General features: G+C 37.6%; 2 protein-coding genes across 3 annotated transcripts in view; both read right to left on the bottom strand.

Moving 5' to 3' along the window:
* LOC146478007 (uncharacterized) overlaps positions 1 to 7,046 on the bottom strand; it is a 57,057-nt gene extending 50,011 nt beyond the window's left edge. For both annotated transcript variants that reach the window (XR_014865216.1, XM_085112718.1), the window contains exons 1-2: positions 6,868 to 7,046; positions 570 to 643 (exon numbers count right to left, since the gene is read on the bottom strand). The gene's annotated coding sequence lies outside the window, so the exon portion shown is untranslated. The remainder of the gene's footprint in view (positions 1 to 569; positions 644 to 6,867) is intronic.
* LOC146478005 (uncharacterized) overlaps positions 1 to 12,631 on the bottom strand; it is a 46,291-nt gene that overhangs the window by 15,090 nt on the left and 18,570 nt on the right. The gene's annotated exons all lie outside the window — the stretch shown is intronic.

Here is a 12,631-nt window from a genome sequence, read left to right as displayed (position 1 = left end):
GCAAGAATAAAAAAAATAAATTTGTATAATTATTTTCCATCCTAGGGGTAATTCATGCTTTTCTTGTGTTACCGCAACATCGGAGGGACAATTGCACAAGTGCAAAAAATGGCTTTTAAAATGTGAGCAAATGAAAATAACTTAGATGCTATTACAGAATCAATTTTTTCACCTTGAGTCTAATGTGTCAACCTTATTGCCAGGGCTTTACCCTTGTTTATTTGGAATGCAGAACCCTTCCCCCCCCCCCCCCCCCTCCACAACACGCACACCCACCTAATTTACATGTACAGTGCACAAGCCTGGAAAAGCCCAGGAAAAAAGGTTGCTATGTTGTGTAAGAATTAACACTTGACATTCTCAAATCAAAAATGTGCTGATGGGAAACTAATTCACATACTTTTTATTTGTATTTTCTCTCAAAGTTGTCTGTCATGCTTAAATAATTTTGTTTTTAAAATTTGAGTGGTCCATCCATTTAGATTATTCTTATATTCTTTCCTGAGGTCGTTAGGGGGCCTTTACTTTTATCCTTACAGCGCTAGTGTTCAAGCAACAGTTATTCTTACCACACGTTTCAAGCTTCTTTTTCCATGTTTAGATCAAGTAGCTTCTTAATTGTCTTCCATCATTCAGGCCATCCCTAAATATGAACAGCAAAAGAGAATTTAAAAGAAAGAAGAAAATTGTAGAAAAATCCCCTATCCATATAAAATATATTTTTCAAGGACAGTGATCAATCAATATCATTATCAAGAACTTTATTTCAACATGATTAGAGAAATCAGTAGAGCTGGTGGGGTCATGCATATTAACCACTAAAATGAGAATTAATAAAACAATAAGAATTATTAAAAATGTATATACAAATCAGAATTAAGAATCACCAAAAACATATACATATACTTCAGAAGTCTTGAAATCTATCAAAAATGATGGTTGCAAGTGGTGGATACCCTTCTTCCATTTCCCTGCATTCCCTTGCTTGATGCATATCTACAATATTATTTTCCTCTTCCCTCCTTACTATAGCGCCAGGCACACAGGCTAGATTCATTGGGGCAGTACCATATAAACTGCACAGTGCTGACAATTAACACCCTCCAATAATTAAATAACAGGGGCTAAAACAACACCTTTCACTGTGTATTCAGAAATAACAGGGCAATATATTGTGAATAAAGGAAGCTTCATGTAGCTAAATCAACAATAAGAGTTGGACTGTAGACCAACCATGTCCACTGATCTCAAACAAAAAAATAGGCAGTCTCAGACTGCATGTGTCTACTGCAGTTATAGTATAGAAATGTGATATAAAAGAATTGAAGAAAAGGGAAATAAGACTGAAATGAAAACGAAGAGGGAGGAGTGGAAATAGGATAGAGATTAAAAAAAATGGTTGTAAAAATGTTGCACAGAATACTGGTGAGATTGAGATTAAGCTGGTATTGTTTACCACAAACATTTTGTAAGAAGGGAACTGTAACTTTATTCTAACATAAACAAAAATATATTATATAATCTTACAACGTGAACCACAACTTTGTACTGAAAGCAATTCAGCAAAGTTCTAAACATAAAGTACTGAAAGCAAAGTTCTAACCTGAAACGTAGGCATAAAATGCAACAGAAACTATTAATTAATCTATACTGAACTTATGAATGGCAAGTAGCATTCTTTAACCCTTTGACTCCTGTCGTGTTTCCATAGTTTTCGCATAAATTAACTTTTTCCTGGAGCGGTTTAAAATGCGCAGTAGATAAATAAATATCGTTGGCTTCCAAAATTAACTGCATATTAAACTGGAATGATTAAACAAATGTTTTCTGACGTAAAATAATATCGTTGCTATTAATCATTTGCCGAAAAACACACTTGAACGCAGAAATATATAAAATTCACGGCATGTTGATGAACACCTTTGGCATATCAAATTTCAACCCGCTTAAGCAAATTGTACTTGATTACGCATTTGTCGCTTCTCAAACGCATATATGAATTGACAAAGACACAAAAATCAACAAAAAGCTTTTCCAACAAAACAATTTATTGAAATAAACGATGCATTTGCTATTAGAGGCCAAAACTTTCAGTTTTTTTTGCGTGCGTGCAAACACGCATGTAAAATTTGAAGACACTCCGTGATTGTTCAAAGCGGTCACTCGCAGTAAATTCGGGCACGTTTGCGATGAAAATTACAGAAGTTACAGAATTCTGGTTCAAATCATCACTTAAACTATTCGTAAAAAGCAAATCAACATCGGAAAACATCATTTACCGTATTGTCGCCATTGTCCTGATCCGGAAATACAATCACTTACCTTTTAGATCTCGGTCAGTCGAGGATTAGCGTCGGTTCCATTTGGGATTCCTGTGGCATTTACACTCTTACACTCTTTCACTCTTTCACTCTTTCACTCTTTCACTCAACCCGATGACATAGTGTCTACGCTTCTCTAGAAGCCGTAGACACAAAAAGGACTCCTGCTTACAGAAAAAATAGATAGGCTGGAAAAAATATTTCTCACCCACTTTCTGTGCAGAACATTATAGAAAAACACAACATATGATTGAAATGATGCTCTATAAACACAAAAATTACAACATGAAAGATACATTTTAGGATAGGAAATTGAACATCAGGACCACACTCAGGGCTGGGATAATTAGTGCCCCCTTAATAAATAGACTTAAAACAGGGAGGCTAGCTCTGCCCAAAGGGAGTAAACTTAATCTCAGGCTGGAGGTATATAAAAGGGAATTTTAAGAGATTTCAAGAGCAGAAGTATAACATGGGTAGGAAAACTGTCTAATAATAATAATAATAATAATAATAATAATAATAATAATAATAATAATAATAATAATAATAATAATAATAATAATAATAATTTATAATATCGCTATTTTTTAATTGCACATAATAATAATAATAACAATAATAGTAATCTTATTTCACTGATAAAGATACATATCAAGTGTTACATGATAGTGCATAAGAAACCAAACGCGCAATTTTTATGTCTATCAATTACTAAAAGCTAGATTATAATTAAAACTAAAGTCTATTAATAAGAGAGTTTTTAAAGCACTCAGTATAGCAGTCTGGAAAAGTAGGTTATTGACCCTTCTAAGCCTAAGTGTAGCTGGATTGATTCTAGGAAGTGGTTGAAATAAGGGGTGATCTTTGTCCTTGCTTAATTTTCTAAAAAGTGCTTATCTCACTTTTCCAACCAAATATTTATTTCAAATGGAAACAGGGAAAGAGGTGTATCCCTGTTTATGGCAATGATCCAAAAAACACAGTATTAAGAGGTGATTTCTGGTGGAGCTGCTCCATAGACTGATACACCATACACAAGCTAAGGCATCACCAAGGCGCTGAACAGTTTCCTTCCTGAGGGTGCGTAAAACATATGGACATTTATTTGCTGTGATCAGCGTATTTATGACATGGACAGAAAACCTACAGTTCTCCTGAAAAGTGACCCCTAAGATGGTAAGTTTTCAAAATTGTGGAATATCCTGTACACTCTCCAGTTCTGTGTGGAAGCTGATCTTTCAAATAATCAACTCTTTGCATTTGGAAAGATTGCATTTCATATGATTATCATCAGTCCATTTCATGTAGGAATTTACTACATCAGCTGTCAGGTAGTATCATTATATTATTTTCCTTCCATACAGGAATTAATTTAGGGTGGAATCATCGGCATATCTTTCAAAAAGGAAGATTCATACACAGGATCCATTTCCAGATCGTTTATAAATATATTGAATAAATAAGGGCCACTAACGCTCCCCTGGGTGCGTACCTTTATTAATGTTAATCCAATCACAAGAAAGACCATTGCAGATGACCCGTTGTCTCCTATCAGTAAGAAAACTAAGATTTTACATACCAATTTAAAATATAGGGATTGAGTGATAGAAGTTTAAGTTTTGAGAACAAAAGGGAGTGTTTCACAGTATCAAAGGCCTTACTGAAATCCATAGCAAACAGCCTTACAGCATTGCATTCCTTGTGGTCCAGAAGCTTTAGAATTTGATGTAGTTGCCTTGTTAGCAAAGCGTCCGTGTCGCTTATACCTTCCCTATAAGCAAACTGAGTGGGGCTTAATCTGCTTCAGACAATGTTCTTAACATGATGCTTGTATAGATAACCTCTTGCAATTACAGGTGTTATATTAATTCCTCTGAAGTCACCATTTTCCTTGGGGATCTCAACTTTTGGGATGGGGTTGATAATTTCTTCCATGAACGAGGCCATGTGTGGGTTGTTCCAAATCTTGGTTACTGCTGGAGTGAGAATTCCAGCAAGGTCTTTCCATATCCAAAAAGGTATCTGATCTGGTCCTGTGGCAGTCTTTTTCAGGTTCACAAGCGATCTCCATACCTGCAGTTCGCTTATTAATAAGAATGGTGCTTCAGCATCAGTTGGGATTGGCACAGGCTCTGGTTGTTGATAATCATTATCCGTACACAACTGTCCGAAAAAACAATCGAGATCCCTAATTTCCTCTTTACTCAGAGTACAACGAGAGCTGGATTTGTGTGTACAGATATTGTTTGTGGTTTTCCACCAGTGTTATGTATAACTACCGATGTCATAGGAAGATCTTGTATGAACTCTATTGCCCATAATGGCTTTGGAGATTCGCTCATTAATCACCTTCAGGTGGTCACTGTTCAAACTAGGTGTTTTTGCCTTGATATTCAACAAATATTTAATAGGTGGGAACATCCAAACAGGATCGCGTGACAACATTTTCACTGTTCTCAATGGCATACAGTCATTCATTAGCCCTAGGATTTTAGTCTCTAGTCTTGTTACGGCCTCATCGATGTTTTCAGCTTCACATATGTGATTCCAGTCTGTTTGCTCAGACTAAGACGAATGCTTAGAACTGAATTATTTCTTAAATGTTATTTATTGTTACCATGCATGTTATTAGTTTCCTGTGACTTTTCAATTTTTATTGTAACATTGACTCTCAGTACAGACATGAAGAACAAAATATGCAATTGAAATAGTGCTCTATAAGTGCAAAAATTACAACATGAAAGATACAGTTGAGGAAATAAGGAAATTGAACATCAGGACCACACTCAAGGCTGGGATATATAGTGCCCCCTATGATGGACAAAACAGGGAGGCTAGCTCTGCCCAAAGGGAGTAACCTTAATCTCAGGCTGGAGGTACATAAAAGGGAAGGGACTTCATGAGCAGAAGTATAACATGGGTAGGAAACCTATCCTCCACTAAGGTGAATGCTTCTAAATTATTTCTCAATGTTTTTGTTGTCACGTTTTTAGTTTCCTGTGACTTTTTGTTATTGTAACAATGAATCTGGAAAGCCCCATGGGAATTGAGCCAATCAAGTATGTATGTACAAGTACATATGCATTCATTGCACTCCCACAGATGATCAACATTAAATTAATGTGTTGGAGAATTACTTGTTTAGTTTGCAATTGGGCCAAAATACAAATGAAACATGTTTTAGGCAGTTCTAGCCATGAATCAACAAAGCTTAATCGTAGGGCACGAAATGAGAGTTGCCTAAAAAAAGAAAATGTTTATGTTGCTATAGCAACCAACTAGGATCCAGGCTCCAGTTATTTCAATAAAATAGATTTTGTCAAGGATTAATAAAGGTTGTTGCTGTAGATATAATAATAAAGTGTATTATAATTTGTCTCATGATGGGGAGCAGGGATGGCACAGTAGTGGTGAGAACACTCGCCTCCCACCATTGGGGCCCGGGTTCATTTCCCGGACTCAACGTCATATGTGGATCGAGTTTGTTGCTGCCTCTTCTCCTTGCTCCGAGGGTTTTTCTCCGGGTTCTCCGGTTTTCCTCCCTCCACAAAAACTAACATCTCCAAATTCCAATTCAATCTGGAATTCGAGGGCCACAGGTTTGTCAGTCGTCAGACTGTTAAGTGTCACCCTCGTTAAACAAAGTTGATTTGTTTATTTTATGCGGTCACTTGAGACAAAATAGATTTCCTGGCTGTGTTTTAAAACAATTTAATGTATTGCATTTGCTGAAGCCTACTGAACATCAGCAAGCTGTTATCACAATGCCTTAGCCAAATGAAAGTTTAGTGGATCTGATGTGATCAACTTTAAAGTGAAATAAAGTGAAGAGGACTGGAATCAAGATTGCACTTGCCGATTCACTCACGCTATCAAACTCCTCCATCTTGGAAGACAAGAGAGGACAATGTGTAAAACCACTGACCATTTACTGGAATCCTGGCCCGAAATCAAACTCGAAAATCCAACTTCAAATCCTAACTACCAAATTCGAAAATCCAACTAGAATTCCAGTTCCATGCAAATTAAAACTTACGAAGAAGAAAAAGGAAGCTAATTTTAATAGATAAAGAAAACCTCTCAACAGAAGGTGACAAAGGCTCTCAGATGGTTCAACCAGCTGGAAAAGAACCAATGAAATTGAAAACCAGTGAAATTGGAAGGACTACCGTCACAACTTCCACTCACATTGTAATGGCTCTTTATCTCTCGGCCTTTCTGCCAATTTGACCTCTTGTTTATTTGTAGTTTGGCTTGCCTCCAAAGCATTGGTGAACGTACAGCATTGGTCTCTCTTTTGAATGATACTGATAGGTTCAATGTTTTAAATCTTTTTCTTGCAGATTAATGTATTGCAAGGAGTCACAATTCTTTCCACAGCTGTTTGCTAGGCTGTCATTAAGTTTTTAGCAATTGACAATCTTGATAATTTCTGAGTAAAATGACCCTTCAACCGTCAAGATCAGCTGAGCATCAAGGTTCTTTTCGGGGGAAACTATGAAGATTGTGTTGAAGGCATTTAGCTTCGGTGTCAATCACTCACCTTCATTTTGGATGTGCAAACCAACTGGTGCTTTGGGAATGCTTTCAAGTATTCAAAGGAAGAAAGTAATAAACTATAAATGTCTTTTGAAGATCACTTTAGTGAAGACTTTCCGCTCATTTACTTGCAGTTTGGAAATGTTTCGCACTCACGTCGAAACCATTCGGCGATGCACGGAAAACAGCTCCCTTGGTGATTAGGGGCTTCCACACTTCCGGGATCAGGGGCTTCCAGACTTCCGGGATCAGCCTCGTTCTCAATCGTCCACATTCTCGTCCCCAGAGCCTCTCGGCTTGGTACGTCATTCGCCGTCAAGTGAAGAGCTCTGGAGAACTTGCGTCCAAGTCGCGGGAGATGGGGAGGGTGAGCGAGAAAACGTGAGAGGAAAAAATGCGGGGAGACTTAAATTTTTTTTAAAGAAACTTAGTTAGCAATTATTCCACGAGCGCGCGTCGGATATGAGATGATAGATAGCCAACGAGGCGCGTAGCGCCGAGTTGGCTATAATCATCTCATATCCAACAAGTGTGAGTGGAATAATTGTTTTATTAAAAACAATCAAGAAATATTGCTAGATTTTGCAGATTTCGCTTTGCAAGTACAATTAAAAGACAATTTAATGGTCTCTATTTCTCGGGCATGGTATAATGGCTCATATACCATGACCGCTAAGCCAATCAAATCGCTTGAATTGCATTATACAATGATCCAGTGTTTAATAATAGCAAATATCAGGAGCCATAATCAAATATAACCAACGATCAGTATATATAACCAATCTACTTTCTGAACCATTCCCGTGGGAAAAGAAAGCGACTCCTCAGCTGAGAGCTAGAAGAAGTTTGAGCGCTGCAAAAATTGGTTATAGAAATAATACAGTAGAACCCCAACAAAAACAAAATTCGATATCCCCTGGATTTGGCCCCATTTTTTCAGCTATTTACTTTTAGCTAACTCGAACTTGGTTAACTCGAATTCCCGCTAACTCGAACATATTTTACTTTCCCTTGCCCGTAATGTCGATCAGAGCGCAGATGATTGACGTGTTGAATTCTTTAATGTTTATTAATAACGTGATCGTAGTGTATGGAAACGTCCTTAACGAAATCACAACCTTGGTTGTTGCTCTGATTTTAAATGCAGGCACTGAACCGAGAAAGCCGTTTTTAACTCACGGGTGTGTTCTTAAATATGTTCTTAACTTGTTTTTCCCAGATCTCAACCCAGAGTTCTTATAAAAAAGAATGTATTGTTAATCAAATAAAGACTTAATTAACCAGCTTGGAAAATATACAGAAACAAGACGCCTCAAGCAGACGTTACTCGCTACAGAGCGTACCAACATGAGACGAGCCTCATCTAAATTTTATACCTAAATTTTAAAAAGAAATATATATTATTAGTTTAAAAATAATTCCTAAACAGAGTTTACGATCCACTGCTTACCCCTCTGTCTTTCGATCAATTTACCTTCTTGCGTACATTTACAGCGAGCTTATTATGAATTGCATGATTTGATACTGCTTCTTCAGCCAATGCTCCTCCGTCACACCACTGGACCGAGGCAACGGCAGGGCCGAGCGGCAGGAAGGAAGTGTTATACTTGGTGCAAGTATGCACAGGGCCTGGGAGCGAGCATAAAGTAATGTTAGGGTTATTCAGTACTAGGTAACTACAATCCTGACCAATATTTTCCGGAACAGATACGAAAATAGCATTATACACTGTACATTTGTGTTTTGAATATCTATAACCATGGGCAGTCGCTATAAGGCTCGGTGGTACTGTCATTGCGATTTTCTAATCTGGAGGCTCCCCTCCCTCCTCCCCCAAGCAATGTTGGTAGCCACTGAAATCATTCGAACTATTTCGATCGACTTACAATGCGATTAAAGTGTTTAACGTGACATAAGTATCTGGAACACGAAAAATGTCTCCTTTACCTTATTTACAGCGCTGAAAATCACCAATAGGCCTGTGCCATTGATCAAAGTATTATCGTTCAATTTGTATCAACATTGCATTAGATAACGAAGAACGGTCCTCCAAATTTAAAGAAGTCACAGAAACAGAAACTCTCTGCTCTCAAGCGAAATGCAGATGGAACAGCCTGAGTGGAGGACTAAGCAATGTGCAGAATAATTTGTGATTTTATTTCAAACTTAACTGAATCCTGCTGGAAACTGACTATCATTTAAAAGTTGTATTTGTCAGCAGAGTGAAATGATACTACTTATGATGTAATACGAACATTATTTTCGCTATACAGTACGAACATTTTGGGGCCTTTTTTGTTACAGTTTGCTTTGTTCATGTAGGGAGGTAATAACATGCATAAACGGAATGGCCTGTTAATAAATTACAAACGGTTTTTTAACCTTCCGAAAGTAACGGCTACCCATGGAAAGGAGCGGCTCCTTTGGCATGCTAAATCCGAAAGTAACGGGGGCCGTTACTTTCGGAATGCTATCAGTTATTTAATCAGTTTTGTGAGTAACATAGATGTGATTAACACCCATTCCAAGAATGAAAATAAAGATCGCTATTTTAACTAACTAATTAGTCAATTTATTAGTTTATTTACTGTAATTGTTTACTATAAAATGTAGGGAGAAATAGAAAAGAAAGACAAAACCAAAAGATATAACTGCTGTCAAACACACGGCTAAACAACAGATTCCAACGCTGAGATGTGTTAAGCCATCTTCTCTTGTGTTGACTTTAATATCTGTCCGTTGAGAAGTGAATATACCAGTAAATTAGAAAAATCAGGTATTTAGGCTAACTTGTCGGAAACCTCTATCATGTAACGGGGCACTGCTACGGCGCATTTTTCTGTATTTTGGTCCAAACTGCTTAATATTTTACAAAGAACCTGGTTTCAGTGTACTCCCATAAAATTGTTCTTACAAAACCAGGAAGAAAATATTTAGTTTTTTCTCCCAGGAGGAACAAAGTATTATCAGTTTTTAGCGACTTCTCTAAAATACACAGGACGAACTTGAAAAAGCTGGCCATTTTTTTCAAGTTGCAATCCACTTTCATCCTAACCATCCGCAGCCAAACATAATTAATAGTAGTTTCAGCGCACTGGTAGGGTTATTGTAAACCTGAAACTCAACCATTATTTAAATGATTCCATTGAAAAAAATACGTTTTTTGGCTATTCATAGTCACACAGAAAATAGCTGACACAGTGCCTCCTTAAATTCAAGATTGGTATTTGTAAAGTGACGCGTCCACCAGTTCTGGCAAATATCATCATTATTAATATTATACACGGCTTTCGGTAGTATTAGTACCGGATCTATCCTGAAAAGCACCGGACGGGGATTTTCATCCCTTGGGGTGCGAAGCGAGCTGCTCAGGAGGTACGGGCACATGTCCTTGCGGGAAATTTTTTGAAACCGAAGAAGCAGTTTTGTATCAGTTTTGTCTGTCTATGTCTAAATTTAAGCTGTGGTCATTTATTGAAATCTTTATGATAACAAGGCCACATTTTAAACTATCATCATCGTCATCATCATCATGTCCTTTATTTATACACGATAAAGTTTAAAGCAGAATGCTTGTGGGGTCGTTTAATATATAAAATAAAAATTAAAATTAGTTACAACATACATGTACAATCATACAGTAATGTGAGAGATAAGCAAAAATTTTTCATTTGCATGTTAAGTTATAGCGACTATTATAAATCTGGTGTCCTGGGACTTTGTGTTTCAAAACTCTCAAATCCTAAACTGGTCTGTTCCCTAGTGAGGGCTTTCATCAGAACCAAAGGCTGAACTCTGGAATCATCGTCGAATCAAAGTACTGGAAATCATATAGCAAACAACCCGACGCTACGTCCGGCCTCCGGTCTCAAACGAACCCGAATTATGTTAACGGGTACTGAGTATACTGTTTTCAGTTTTTGTTGAAATTAATGCTAAAAACAAAAGCTTGAAAGACGTAAAGCTAGAGTTAAGGTAAGAAGTGTACATCGAAATTTGCATGGCAGCATGCTTTATGAACCGGCGATCTCTTTTAATAGATAAATTATCACGATAACCCAGCTGCCGTTATTAAGTTCCTGTTAGTCCATCAATAATCTGGGGTGCTTACCATTTACTTGGAAAATCAAATGGTACGCATTATTCCGTTTGAACCTAAGACCATCCGATTACTAGTTCGGATGCTCTACCACTGAGCTACAGGAGACTCCATTAAACTAGGTTCATAGGACGAAGGTGGCATTTGTTTACAAATCATTTGAGGGTCAATTCTCACTGAAAACTACTTGGTTACCCCCACTTTTCTTTTTGGATACCAAGTTGTACAGCCCTAGATGAGATCTGCTTTGCCCACATCATAACTGTGTAATAATACCTTGTATTGGGTTTTCCAGACAATCCCAAGATGTTAAAAATTCGCACAAACAAGGGAATATTTATTTGCGTAAGCTTTGTTTTGATGAAAAGAAATCACACTTTCATTTTACATTAGCTTTTTTAAAACGACTTTCAGTGAAAAATATCTTAATCTTTAATTTGTCGTTATATCCTATTGTTTTTTAGTATTTGTGTTTGTTCTCTGTCAAGATTGTGCTAAAATTAGAAATAAGCTTATACGCGAGAAAAACTTGTCAGTAGTTTATGCCAACGATGCAGTGTTGCGAGACGTTTGTTCGACTGACTATTTTAGCTAAGAATCAAATTTTCTTAAATGAAGCAAAATGGGACGAGATTAGAAAATAAAACTCCAAGGGAAATTATGAACATGCCCTAAAAGATGAGCTCAGAAGACTTCTCTGAAGTTAGCATCTCTGAAGTTAGCAGTATTTAGATTAGGCTTAAATTAAACGGCGTGTCAACATTGCAAGAAAACAATATCTTGCAAAACAGCAAACCAGAAAAATTTTGTCAGCAAAATCACATGAATATACTCGCCTCTTCTGAGAATACTTTTATTCCATTGCTGATTTTTTAGTTCGTTTTACAAAGTTAAGTGACCGAAACGTTTCACTTCAAGAGGAAATATCCAAAGTTTTGTCGCGCCGGATCGAAGTAAAGTGATTTCATGGTTATTTTACCTGTAAAATATAGTTAACTAATGGGAGCTTAACACAACCTTGGTCCTTAGTGCATATCAGCGACTTCATCGCCACTAAAACATCTATTACACTCATCTCGCACAAACAGGGACCTTGCGTGACATTACTTATTATATAGCTGCCTTGTTCTGCATAGCAGAACATAAACTGACCTTTGTGTCTTTGAACAGTACTTTATTACAACTGGACATTGTTAGTAAATGTAATCGATACCAAGGTATGCTTATATCCATTAGGTCCGAATTGCGTGCCTCATTGTTTGCCTTGCGAGTACACGTTGCACAATAAGTTTTATCAAGTTTACTTCGCCTTAGTGCTGTATTTTGTCCCACCACTCCCTTTGCCCCCTATTTCAATAAAGCTGGACTACTGGCTTGGGTGCACACCTGCCACTTCCCTTGCATGTTGCAGGCTGGGTGGGGCTCTCGCCCCACCTTAGCTTTCACTTACACCCGGGTGGGGACGCACCTCACTCGCTGGCTCATCCATACTTTGCAGGGTGTGTCGCTGCCACCCTTGTTACGTTACTTATCATTGCTAGGGTGTGTTGCTGCCACCCTTGTTGCCTTACTTGTTATTGCTAGGGTGTGTCGCTGCCACCCTTGTTGCGTTACTCATTATCACTAGGGTGTGTCGCTGCCACCCTTATTGCCTCCATTTGCAGGGTGT

This window comes from Pavona decussata, unplaced genomic scaffold, assembly GCF_977016875.1.
Source record: "Pavona decussata unplaced genomic scaffold, jaPavDecu1.1 SCAFFOLD_67, whole genome shotgun sequence".
NCBI lineage: Eukaryota > Metazoa > Cnidaria > Anthozoa > Scleractinia > Agariciidae > Pavona > Pavona decussata.
This window is presented reverse-complemented; position numbering and strand designations above follow the sequence as displayed.